The sequence below is a fragment of the Lygodium microphyllum genome, chromosome 10, assembly GCF_053477565.2.
Source record: "Lygodium microphyllum isolate KBCC chromosome 10, Lygodium_microphyllum_v1.1.10, whole genome shotgun sequence".
Taxonomy (NCBI): Eukaryota; Viridiplantae; Streptophyta; class Polypodiopsida; order Schizaeales; family Lygodiaceae; genus Lygodium; species Lygodium microphyllum.
This window is the reverse complement of record NC_141144.1, coordinates 130,514,806-130,528,972: the sequence shown is the minus strand read 5'-3', so window position 1 is coordinate 130,528,972 and position 14,167 is coordinate 130,514,806.

The window sequence follows — 14,167 nt, the reverse complement described above, 5'->3', positions numbered from 1 at the left end:
GTAGCCACTAGCTACCAAAAGCTAAGACATCACAGAGCTTAATTGTGCTGCATTGCCTTCACAAGACCATAATGATGTCTCAAGCAATCTTCAAGTGTACTCCCCGTCTTCGTCGACAAAATTTTCCATCAACTAAGCCCTTGCTTCACTGACCCATTGCTATACAAGGAACCAGGCCGATAGTCTTCTAACTAAGTAATATCTAAGTATACACAAGAACTCACATAATATCTGCACCGAAGTATATACACAGTTTGGGTCCTCAAGTGCATGACAATACTCTCAGCTTGCTTAGAGTTCGACCTGTCTCCCAGACTAATTGCACTATCTCTTGTGCACAATAGAGAAGACTAGCACTACCCTTAGGGAGAGACCACATGAGAGGTTTTCAATTGCAGGTGTTGAAGACTCCAACGAAAGTGTCATTCGCTCTTCATCAACACCCAACTCTGAATGCTTATCCCTTACCATCCAACAAGTCCGCAAAGAATCCTCTTGTGTAGAATCCCCAATGAACCAACACTTGTGCTGACCTTCAATGCAATCCCCAACACAGAATAGCCCCACCACCAACTCCAACAACCTTCCACTAGCCACCTTGGCCACAAAACAGGCCCCCAAGACCTTCTGCCACACCACCACCAACACTCCTCCATGCAAACCACAAGTGTCCTTGTCACCCACATCTTCGGTGCATGCTACAGCCTGCTACCTATGACGGTGAGTGCCATGGGACTGGCACTCGTCTAGGAGGGGGGTAATGTTAACCCTCAAACGAACAAAGGTGGAAAATCCGGAAAAGCTAAAGTAGAAGACAAAGACAAGGCAAAGAGTGTGTATCTTCATAATGTGTCAAATACCTCTCAGATATACTTCAAATGCTTATTCTTAGATTTTCTATAGATTAAGATGTCATCAAAGAAAAAAGGATTGTTTTCAACAAAGACTGCAATATTTAATTCATGAGGGCTTGAAAAGTAGTTGTTGCATTGGAAAGCCAAAATGGCATAACCAAGAAGTGGTATAACCCTCTTTCACTCCTAAAGGCTATTTTAAACTCATCTCCTTCTTTCATTCAAATTTGATGATAACCTGATTGAAGATCTATTTTGGTGAAGACCTTTGCATCTTTAAGCTCATCAAATCGGGGAATAAGGTACCTATTCTTGACCATTGACTTGTTCCAATCCCAATAATCAATACACATACAAAATGATCCATCCTTCTTCTTGACTAAGAGCACGGGAGAGGCAAACAGTGATTGACTTTACTAAATTAAACCCATTTGCAACAATTGTTTGACTTGTCACTCCACTTCTTCCCTTTCAAACTTGGACAAGCGATAGGGAGGTTTGTTGATGGGCTTTGTGTTAGGCAACAAATCAATAGGATGGTCAACCTCTCGCTTTGGAGGTAAAGATGATGGTGGTTGAAACAAACCATTGTATTCCTTCAATAGCTCTTCCAATCTTGGATCCCTTTTCTTTGAAGAAGAAGATGGCTGATTTGTTAATTGTCCTTCATCTACTTTCACAAGCAAAAGAGTGAAGTTGCATGACTTGGCATTGATTTCTTTTTGCAATTTCTTCATGGAGATGAGTTCTATTTGTTTGTGGTCTATGCCTTTCAACTCTATGTGATGTCCTTGCCAATTAAATCCCATTTGCATTTGTTCCAAGTCTAAGGTGAATTTGCCAAGTGTTTTCAATCAATTACATCCAATGACAATGTCAATAGGCCCCATATTCAAAGTGATCAAGTCTACATTTATTGTGCAAGAGGGCAATAACTCAATTGAAGTACATGGTCACACTTCTTTACTAGACTCATATGCACAATTGGCAACTTGTATCTGCAAGGAAGAATCCATATCAATAGGTAGCAACTTCAGCCCATTCAAAGATTTGGTGTTGACGAAGCTATGAGTGTTGCCCGTATCCACTAAAATATGTGCAACCTTGCTATTAATGAAACCTTTGAGTCTAAGTGTATTTTTCCCTTTGCAACTAGTCCATGCATCATGTGAGATGGTACACAAGGAAGCATGAGAATCATGATTACCACATAAATCAAATGGAAATCCATCCATGGGATCATAAAATTCCTCATTGGTGGCATGCTCTTCTTCATGAATCTCTTCAACCATTGGGTATGCATAAACATGCAGTAAATTTCCATTTTAATCTTCTTCTTCTTCAACTTCCACATCTTGAATGATCACCATGTTGATTTTTGAGTTCTTAGCTTTACACTTCAGCTTATGATCTTGTGATCACTTCTCCCACATTTGAAGCATAATCCTTTTGCACGCATTTCTCTAAGCTTGTCGTGAGGAAGGAAGTTGCTGTTAGAACTGTTTTGGGGCAGTTTAGGAGCATTTTCAGCTCTTGAAAAAGTACCTCTTGGCTCAGCCACAATTCTGAAAGTTTGCCCTATTTTTGTACAAAATTTCCATCCTATTTAGAGGCATAAACAGTGGGAAATGTTGGCACTTTGTTGTTATAATTGTTTTGACTATTATAACCTCTGTTTTCTTGCCTAAAAGAGTCTCTTGAGGGCTCAAAACTTGCCCATACTTTGTAGGTTGATTGGAAATATTATTGCCCATATTTCTTTGCTGAAAATTTTATGCATCTCTCTTGTACTTCAAGGAGTATCTTTCAGCCAATTTTATGGCCTCATGTAATTTTTTTGGTTGTTGAGCTCCTACCTCCAATGATAGGGTAGGGTCAAGACCAAAAATGCATTTATTCAGCTTAGTAAAATCTGAAATGCCTTCAACATACATGTAGAGATTCAAGTAGGTGTTGGAATAGTATCTAACAAACATTCCTCTTTGAGCGCATGCATACCATTGTCTTTGAAGCCTTTATTTTTCCAAAGGAGACACAAAGACATCAATCATTGCTTGCTTGAACTCCTCCCAATAGTCAAAGCCAATCTTGTGCATGTAACACCATTAAGTATGGGCGTAACCTTCAAGATGAAGAGCTCGAAATAAATCTTGGCTTCTTCACTTCTAGGATAAAGGGTGAAGTATAACTCAAGCTTATTGATCCACTCCTCCCATTTCGAAGGTGAATCATTATCTCCTTTGAAATTAGTGATATTGATCTTTTCCTTATATTCTTTTTCATTGTAAGATGACTGCCATGAGAATGTTGTCTCCATGAGTCTTTGTTCCATGAAATTTTCCTAAAAGTAGGTGGCCCAAAACCATGAGATGAAGGTTATCCATTTGAAACATGCTCTTGGTTTGGGATATCATGAGCTGATCTTCGCTCATCATGCTTTCCACCTTCATGAACTTGATTGTTGATTGCATTTTCTTTTTTTATATTTGAGGACTGATGATAAAAAGTTTTGTAGAAGGGGTCACATCCATGATAATCATTATCCCATCGAGTGTTGTCTTGTTCCCCTTCATGTCTATGATTATCTTTTGGACTGCTAAATTGAGGCCTTCGGGTATGAATGCCATGAACTTGTGAAGGATGATGGTTGCCCCTCACTCTAGATGGTTCTCCCCTTTCAAAAGTGTGCATAACTGGCTGAGACTTATCTTTGCTTGGATGGGAAGGATTGCCAACAAAGGGAATGGCTTGGGAGTCTTCAATAGTTTGAGGTTCTCTTTGTGGCTTGCTTCCAATTTCTTTTATGGTTGAGATGAGTTCTTGGAATAAAGTTTTGTTGCTTTGCTACAAATTAGAGATTCCTTGGTTTACTTGTGCCATCCCTTGCAACAAACCTTAATTCATATGTGTTAAGCCTTGATTCAAAGCCTTAAAATCCTTAGAAAGGCCTTCATTGGCATGTCCCAACTCTTTTGACAGTAAGAGATAATCATTCCCTGCATGCTCTTCATGTATGTCATGTTGTCTTTGATGTGTGCTGTAAGCAATCCCAATGCTTAATTCTTCATCTGTTTGTTCAACATTATGGGCTTTCGATATCAGATTGCCAAATTTTTTAATTCAAATCGAAGTTTAGGATCCCCTCTTCAAATGGATATAAAATTTTCAATTTGGATCACGATAGAATTTTTTATGATTGAATCTTCAAGTCTGAGCAGGAGTTCCCTACACCTTGTCAACCACTTGTAAGTATCTTGTTTGACCCTGTAGGAATACCCTAAGTGGAAGAAACCCTTGTAAACCACTATAGCAACCAAAAGAGGATTATGGGGAACCTGTAGCGCTCAATAATAACATGTAGATTGGTATATACTTGCTATTTGATCTGTAAAAACTCTGTCCAACACCTGTAGGTATCCTGAAAATAGGAGATGTCCTGCACCTCTTCCAATGTTGTTCCAATGGAACCTTCAACCACTTGTGGTACCATGAATAGGGCAATCACTGCTATACTACTGCCAAACTCTGATAATGGGGAATGTACATGCACCTAAATTTGAAAATTGCATGGGCTCCGAGACAAGAGGGGTGTGCAAAGTTCCACCTCAAGCCGGGTTGTGTTCCCCTTTAGGGTCTTAATCGGGAAGGGAGGGTCACCTCTCTTTTGTCTTTCCAACTGACCTGGCATATGATTTTCCTCGTGGGAATCAACATGGCAAGTACATTCTAATGGCTAATCAAACAAGGATGCTATGTATTGACTAAAAAAGCCTTTAAATTCTTTAATGAAATGCAAGTGGATATTGGAAAATGATTGAATTGAAGGGGCTATGGATAAAGCATTACCCTTTTGCAGTGACTCACTACTTTTACAATATTCCCACTTACCATTTTCATCATTATTTCAGTCCTATAGCATCAATGTTCAATTATCCCAAAAAAATCCAAATCAAGTAGGCAGTGTGAGTAGCATTTATGAAATCAATTGAGCTTCAACATTTGAATGGGCAGGAAAGAAACTCATCAAGCAATCATAATCAGTCGTGGGCTGAATTCTACATGCCCTTCAATGGGAATTAAGAGGTTCTATTACACTCAATCTCTCTTATGAACAATGGGACTAGTTCAACAATTGAATGAAAAGAGAGATTAAGCTGAAAGCAATAGAATTACCTCTTTAATGTTGATGGAATGTAGTAGATGAATCCAACCAATCAACATTCAACATAAAAAGCCATCAATAGACCAAGATTTCAAATCATAAGACCAACTTCAAGAAAGCTTTGTCCAATATGATTGCTCCCATGTAATTGTTGAGATGACAAGCTCAACACATGCGGACATTGATGATGGACCTCCTGGTTAGATGGGTCCACACGTCTACACTTAGCATGTCGGTGGTCATTATGACTCTCACATGGCCACTGACTCATTACTTATTATATTCGGGTTGTTACACCTATCTACAGCTGGCATAGTTATAGCGCCAGTTGACTAGTATAGTCGGTTATGCATTGTTTGACTTAGTAGGCCACTTTCCTTTATGTTGTATCTTATCTATACTTTGTGTACATTGTAAAGTGTGTGGAAGAAGAAGAAGAAACCAGCAAGAAAACGTTTTGGCCTCCATCTCTCTTCTTGTCTCTTGAGTGAGCTTCTCCTTGTGCATTGTGTGTGTGTTCGGCACACCACGCAAATCTAGCAGGGTCAGATACCCTGTTAAAAGATTTGGTTTTGAAGGTTATGCAACTTACCATTATGCTTATATGGTGAAACTAGTTGAGGATGTTGAGTCCACTTGTTTTGAGGATGCTATTGGTCATGCTCATTGGGATGCAGCAATGGATGAGGAGATGGCTGCATTAGAGGCCAATAAGACTTGGGATCTAGTATCATTGCCAAAAGGCAAGAAAGCTATTGGATGTAAGTGGGTTTATAAGATTAAGCACAATGCAGATGGTTCTATTAGTAGGTACAAAGCTAGGTTTGTTGCAAAAGGCTATGCCCAGACATATGGCATAGATTATGATGAAACCTTCAGTCCAATTGCTAGGATGGCAACTGTCAGATGTGTGGTTGCTTTGGCAGCAGCCAAAGGTTGGAGGTTGCAGCAAATGGATGTGAAGAATGCCTTCTTGCATGGTGATTTGTAGGAAGAAGTGTATATGGATCAGCCAGCAGGTTATGAAGATTTAGAGCATCCCACGTATGTGTGCAGGTTGAAGAAGGCGCTCTATGGGCTCAAGTAAGCACGTAGAGCATGGTCTGACAAGATCAGAGAGTATCTTGTCAATATTGGCTTTTATGTTTCTGATGCTGATCACTCACTTTATGTGAGAAAGGGAGATGCAGGTTTGGTCATCATAGTCATCTATGTGGATGACTTAATTATTATAGGTGATAGTAATAGTGGGATTGCTAAAGTCAAGAACTTTTTGAAGATGAAGTTTGAGATGAAGGATTTAGGTGAGCTAAGGTACTTCCTTGGCATTGAGGTGATCAGATGTGATGATGGTATATGGCTGTCCCAAAGATAGTATAGCTTGGATATGTTGTCCAAGTATGGTATGATAGCATGCAAACCACTTTCAGTCCCATTGGAGCAGAATGTAAAGTTGAGTGCTGATGTTGGGGATGAGATAGAAGACCCTACTATGTTCAGGAGGATAGTGGGGAGTTTGATCTACATGACCATTACAAGGCCACACTTGAGCTACCTTGTTGGTCTTGTGAGTCAGTTTATGCAAGTACTTAGAAAGCCACATTTGGATGCAAAAAGACGCATATTGAGATATGTGAAGTCCACATTACATTATGGACATTTCTATGAGGCAGGTCCAGATGTACATGTGTTTGGATACACAGATGCAGATTGGACTGGCTGATAGAAGATCTACCAGCGGATACATGTTCTCTCTTGGTAGTGCAGCAGTTGCTTGGAGCAGCAAAAAGCAATCTACAGTTGCTTTGTCGAGTACAGAGGCTGAGTATAGAGGTGTTGATGCTGCAGCATGTGAGATAGTATGGCTGCAAAAGTTATTGGCTAATTTGGATGTGCATGTGGAAGGTCTAGTTGTCATTTATTGTGACAACATGAGCAGTATACAGTTGGCTAGGAACCATGTGTTCCATGCCAGGACAAAACATATTGAGGTACACTACCACTTTGTGAGAGACAAGGTACTAGCAGGTGAGATTGACTTGGTGTACGCCAGTACACAGGATCAGATAGCTGACATCTTCATGAAGGCATTGGGTACAGAGAAGCTTCAAAAGTTTTGAAGCTTACTTGGAGTTGCAGAGATACAGTTGAGCTTGAGGGGGAGTGTTGAGATGACAAGCTTAACACATGCGGACATTGATGATAGACCGCCTGGTTAGATGGGTCCACACGTCTACACTTAGCACATCGGTGGTCATTATGACTCTCACATGGCCGCTGACTCATTACTTATTATATTCGGGTTGTTACACCTATCTACAGTTGGCATAGTTATAGCGCTAGTTGACTAGTGTAGTCGGTTATGCATTGTTTGACTTAATAGGCCACTTTCTTTTATGTTGTATCTTATGGATACTTTGTGTACATTGTAAAGTGTGTGGAAGAAGAAGAAGAAACTAGCAAAAAAAACGTTTTGGCCTCCATCTCTCTTCTTGTCTCTTGAGTGAGCTTCTCCTTGTGCATTGTGTGTGTGTTCGGCACAGCATCTTGAGCAAGTCCAACCACCACATGATTCTTGACAATAATCTTCAGCTCTCGATCAATAAGATTGCTCCAATGCAATCAAAATAAGCCAATGATTTGATAGAAGTTGACAATAGCTTGTTGGAGAAGATCCTTTGAGCTTTGATGAGTGTAAATTCTCATTAGATTCATGGATTCCATGAATTTTCAGGCATTGTCATGTTCAAGAGGCTGAAAATGCCTTCAAACTTGAAGAAATTTTTCAATGTAAGCCCAATCTTTGAGGAATACCTTCAATTGAACCTTCTCGGGGTTGTAGACAACAAAAGTCCCATGAATTGAAGCCTTAATGAAGCAAGATTTGATGAAGATTGATGCCTGCCATGTTTTCCCTAATCTGAGATGAAGAAAATGCTTCAATCTTTCTTGGAAGCTCCAATGTTTGCTCAATGTCAGTCCAATGCTTGATATAGATGCTTGTTCTTGCTATTAGGAAGCTAGAAGAAGCCAAGAAGAGGCAAAATCTTCAAGAAATTGGAGGATTCTTCATGTTGTACATTTTCAGCCATAGCTAGGGTTTTGAAGGAAGTTTTAGGGCTGAATAAGAGTGAAAGATCAAGCAATAGAGGGTAAGTAGTTCATGTCAGGGCTGCCATTGATCAGTCAAAAGAGGAAGAAGCTTGAATGATGAAGAAGATTGTTGATTCTTTCGGAGAAGATGGGCTGGAAAAATGGTGCAAACTGTTCATCCCCTTCTCCTACTCCACATGATCTTGTTGATGCTTGTCCAAATAGGTAGTCCACAGGTTGCTTAAGACCTCAAGAATTATTCTTTGAAGGTCTCATGAAGAGATATGGCCATGGAAAAGAGAAATGAGCAAAGATTTCCATGGCAGTTTTCAACAAGAAGCTTGGAAAGAGGAAAGAGAAGCTTGTTCAAAAAAGTAACCATGGTTTAACCTCTTGAAACCTTGTTTAGGCTTTAGTTAAGTCCATGATCCTTCAAAATAGCCCAAAATTGACCACATACCACCAAAATGACCATGAATCCGTCATTGTTTCTTCATGCATTCTTCAAAACCATGAAATTTAGTCACGGTTTACTGCAGAGACCTTAACTAGTCACAATTTTAACTGAATCAAATCTTGTGACTAATTCTTGTCCTCCAGTTACTCTATGCCTAAACTGTAACCATATTCACCATGAAAATGACTCTTCCCATGGATCAAAGTCCATGCTTTGATACCAATGTAAAGAAGCTAATTCCCACAGTAGGCCATTAACTGAAAAATACAAGAAATAGACATAAAATGCTAAGAAACCATAGCCAAGGTGGCTAGATATGAAATGATATTACCAATGTTGGCTGAGGATCAAATGATGAGTGTCTGCAGCATGGTATGCACCCCAAGCTATGGTGGCCAAGAGTATTCACCCTCGTAGATGGTGGGAGGTTAAGACCTCAAACATGTAATGTTTGTAAAATGGAAAAAAAGATCATTCACACGTTACATCTCCACCTTTTATACTTAACCCTAGCCTACCCTAGACTAAGGCATTTATGCTTTATTACAGTATTATGCTTTGTGCTAATTATATTATTTTGGTCTATTGAGTCACAAGAGGGTCTATGGCAACATCTTCATCAGCTTCATGACTTTTGCACACAACGTGGGTTGATGATTAATCTTTGGAGAACCAAGATCCCAATATTCCACATATTAGCCATAATGAGGAGATCAATATTCACCCTAGGAGTAGGCCAAATGGAGGCTATGGACTAATATGTCTACTTAAGGGTCACATTTATTGGATCAATTAGGGGATTCACTATGGCATATCGTAAGAAGTTGGGAAGAAGACATATTTTAGTGTGGAATAGTTAATAATACCTTGTCACATTGACATAGGTATAAAATGTATGAGATGTAAATTTTGATATCTTTTTGGTAAGAATACAATTATTGCCTCTCATCTCACCTCCTTGTTCATAGTTTCCATGGCTTCTCTTTCTTCTCTCTTATCTTTCTAGTATTTCTCTCTCCTTGTTACTCTGTTCTCTCTCCTCTACTCTTCTTTCTCTCACCTCTTAGATATCACCTTGAAAAGTGGTATCAGAGCTTAGGCTTTTGATCCATTTGTTTTTCTTATTTTTAGACATATTTTCTCCAATTTTCTACAATTAAATCTTAGATAGTAGGTATAGGAGCCACATGGCAAATACTTGTAGGAATTCTACTTAGAGTAGAGACTAAACCCAGGGCTCTAACAAAGATCTTGGATAGATTTGGAAAAAATGTGGCTAAAATGGCAGGTTCTGCATCCATTACAAGCTATTTTGAAGGTTACTTGGTAAAATAGAGGTTAACCGGACTTAGGAGCAGAATAAGCTATGGTTACTTTTCAAAGAGAGGTTTCTAATTTCCCTTTCTTCAAGCTTTTTTCAAGCTTCCATGGAGTTTTCAACAAATATCTTCTTCTCCTTCATTAATCTTTTCTTTTCTTCAACAATGGCATGCAAAATGGATTTCTAGACTTCAAACCCTACATGTACCATACCATTTTGTTGAGCATGTGGATAGCCATGTATGCAAATATCAACTCAAACTTTTTGCTAATTTTCTAGCCCTATGCTTCTTCATTTCTTCATCTCCTGGGTAGCAATGATGCTTCTAAATCATCATTGGCACAGTATACTTCAAGAAAACACACCTCAAGATAGCTTGAAGAGCCTCAAATGTGATGAGAACTTACTGTTATTAATCATATCATTTGTGATTATGAGAATAGAAAAGCTCAAAGGAGAAAATGGTCTTGTCTAGCCATCAAACGAAGTCTTCTATTGAAAAGTTGGTGGACTCCACAACCCAAATGAAGGTTTCAATTGGCAAATTAGTAGAGTTCAATGTACAAATCATGGCTTCATTCTCTCAATGGATGCAAATGCGAATGGGAACCAAGGATGTTAAGGAGAAAGCACAATCAAATAATGACCCATCATTCCCACTTTAGCCACCTAACCTTAATGGTCAAAATTAGGGAATTATTGGATAAAGAGGCATGACAAATAGTCCATATGAAGTAGGAGAGATGTCACAAAGGCATGATAATAATTTGGATAGCATAAATGGTGCTAATCCAAAAGCATATGGACTAGATCATCAAGTTTCTAGAGGTCCTCTACAATTGGAAAGGCTCCACACTAATTCTCAACCACCTTTTCAAAGATTACCATCTCATTTTTTAAGTCTAATGCCTACTAATCACAATCAAACTATTTGGGATAGCAACGTTTTCATAAGAGAAAATTAAAAGATAAAACAATTTTGGCAAAGTACAATGGGCAATTATGTTCACCATCTGACCTAGAGGAATGGATTTAAATATTGACGCTCTATTTTGATGTATTCCCTAGGATTGATGATATGAAGATTGATTTTGCCTCATTATATTTGAAAGGTTTGCACATACCTAGTAGAGATACATTAAGAAGAAGAACATACTGTTAGAGAAATGGGGTGCATGCAAGGCACTTATGGGCTGAGGTCTTTGTTTCTTTCCTTGAAAAAGAGAAATTGGCATAAAGATGATATGGACTAGAGCAAAGAGGCCTAAGTGTGTAGGATTATACAAACCGATTATGGGGATCTAAACAAGCTCACAGTGAAGAATATGTACCCAATCCCTAGAGTGGTATGTATATATTGTTTATCTTTGTTGGATGGAGTTGAAGTTGAAGATGGATTGATGAAGAAGATGTTGGACTACAAGCTAGCAGAAGATTATGCTAATTTAAAGAAAACTCTTATATCCTTTATGACTATGTGATTGCTAACATTTTTTTAAAAAATGGAGATAATATCCAAAAGGGTGTTTTCATTTCATTGTAGTATTATCAGATATACAGTTGATAAGTTGGGTTCGTGGTTTGGGGTGATTATTGAAGATACTAAAGAAGATCAAATTGAGCTCTTTACTGAACTTACATTTTATTTTTTTCCTTAGGTCCCGATGACTCTTCCTTTCTAAGTGTGGGGATATGTTGAGAGTGGAAAAAGACTAAATTTTTGACTTTTTGTTGTTTTTGAGGTCTGAATGGTTGATTTTTGATGGATTTAGAGTGACATATGGTTGTTAATGGAAGTTTTTGAGAGTGTTTTGGATGATATTGATTATGTTTTGGAAGTTCATGATGATTTTTAGTAGAAATATGAAGCTGTGTGATGTTCTGATAGGTTCTGTTGAGGTTCTGATACCTTCTGCGTATAGATTTTGTTTTGTTTTGATTTTCTTTTGTATGAAGCATGGATTGATGATTGATGAAGGTTGAGATATTTTGAAAGTTTATTGAATAGTTTTTGATAGTTTGGAATGGTTTTAGTATGAGTTATGAGGATTTGCTGTTCTCTGATGACCTGAAACTCTCTATAAACCTTCTGTAGACCTTTTGTCTCTGTTCTATTCCTATTCCTGTTCCATTCTGTAGATCTTCTGTAAGTGTTCTATAGAATGTATGTGTGACTTTGGAAAGTTTTCTAACTTTTGGAAAGGAGGAATCTAGGTTCAAAAGAGCTAAAACAAATGGAAGAAACAGTTGTTGAAGACTGAATAGAAGACTAAAGTGGACAGTGACAGTAGTGAGCTATAAACGGTTACGATAATGGCTCTGGTGCCTCTTCGACATAGATATACCTCTTGGGAGGTGCATCCATGACCTAAGATGGATTATTAAGTTCCATTATTAAGTATTGTAGTGAGGAGATGATGTATTATTGAAAGAGAGAGAGAGAGAGAGAGAGAGAGAGAGAGAGAGAGAGAGAGAGAGAGAGAGAGAGAGAGAGAGAGCTAGAGATAGCCAATTCTATGAAAACAGTGTATCTGTATATGAGAGAGTGAGAGAGAAAACTATGAAGACATTGAAGATGGATACTATGTGATTGATTTCCATTAAAAAATGGTGTATTCTTTTATGTTCCTTGTTTTATTGATGGATTTTATGAAGATGTTGAAGATTATGGTTGATTCTATCAAATCCGTGGCACATATCTACTATGATGTTGCATGAAGATTTGTTATTTTCTTTGTTTTGGTCATCAAAAGAATGAAATAAAATCTTGTTGTTACAAGATATATTTTCTTACAGTAGAATCCCTTTTTCCTTGGTGTTCCTCTTGGGGCTCCAACTCCGTTCGATGCTCCTTTGCATTGGGATGGATGGTGAGGATCTATAGCTCGTGCTTGGATTCATGGAGTGCACATCCTTTTACTTTTTGGTCGTGTGATTTATGCAAGCATCTTCTATGTACTATGTTATTACCATCCTTTGTATCTTGCCATGATTCCATGATTTTTAATCAACAATCTTGTATTTATTCTATGTATCAGTCTTGTGGGTTCAAGTACATTTTGCGCTCATTTTGATGACCATTGCACACTTAACATGTAATCCATTTGTAGAATATATATATTTTTTCATTTGTAATTGTTGCTATTAGCATCACAAATCTACTACACGTGTTGCTATTGGTGTCACGTGAATACGTGTCACAAACCATTGCTATGGGTGTCGGTATTTGCATCAATTTTGCGATGCACATACCAATGAAAATACCGATGCCCATACTGACACTAATAGCAACAGTTTCATGAAGACACTAATACCAATGCGTTTAGCGATGATGGGGGTATTTTTTAATGAATATTTTCGTCACTTTGAAAGTCGGTATGAGGTCTATATCTTGTAGTAAAGTGGAAACCATATATGTTGGATTATTCCTAGAATTCCACATAGCTTGTATTTTCTCATTGATAGTCATTATTTGAGTTTCTAGTCTTGTGATCACGGCCCATACATTGTACCAATTCTGATCAAAATGGCTTTATCCTTGCATATATTCCTTAGGCAAACAACCAAGCTTTGCATGTATGGCCATGTATGTTGACAATTTTGTTTTATTATCAATTTCCTTATAGCACTCAATCGCTATTTGATTCTCATCATATGCCTTATCTATTGTCATTTCCATAAGATATATATTTTTTTATTTAGGTTTTAGGTTTGCTGGAGGTTTGAATCAAGAGAAAAGAGTTTCTTAGTGAGAATTAGTTGATGGTAGTTTCAAAATTAGTATTGGTGAGGTGCTCATATCATGCTTTATTGACCCACAAGGCATTTGTAAATGGTAGCCCTCCACCATTGTTGCATAAGTTCTTAATAGAGGATGTATTGGGAGATATGATATACAAACTATTTTTCCATGAGTAGAATGAGAGGGATGTTAGTGACTCCACTATTTGAGGGTTATCTATACTCTTTGATACTACATGCTTTTCCTGAGCTACTAACCTTACAAATAATCTATGAGTGTATAGCAATACAAGTATGAATGCATTAATCAAGTAAGATTTCTTTTTAGTATAATCTAATATGCATAGTCAAATGGGCCTTCTTATTACACAAACTCAATTGACTTTGTATGTAGGCCTTTGTCAAAGATGTTGCCAAGGAATAAGAGATTACTAACCTTAAGAGACCAAGCAAGCTATTATGTGGCATCGCTTTTAGAGGCTCGGAATATACTCACATCCATGCATGTTTCAATGATTGTATTCTGATGGGACCTAAAA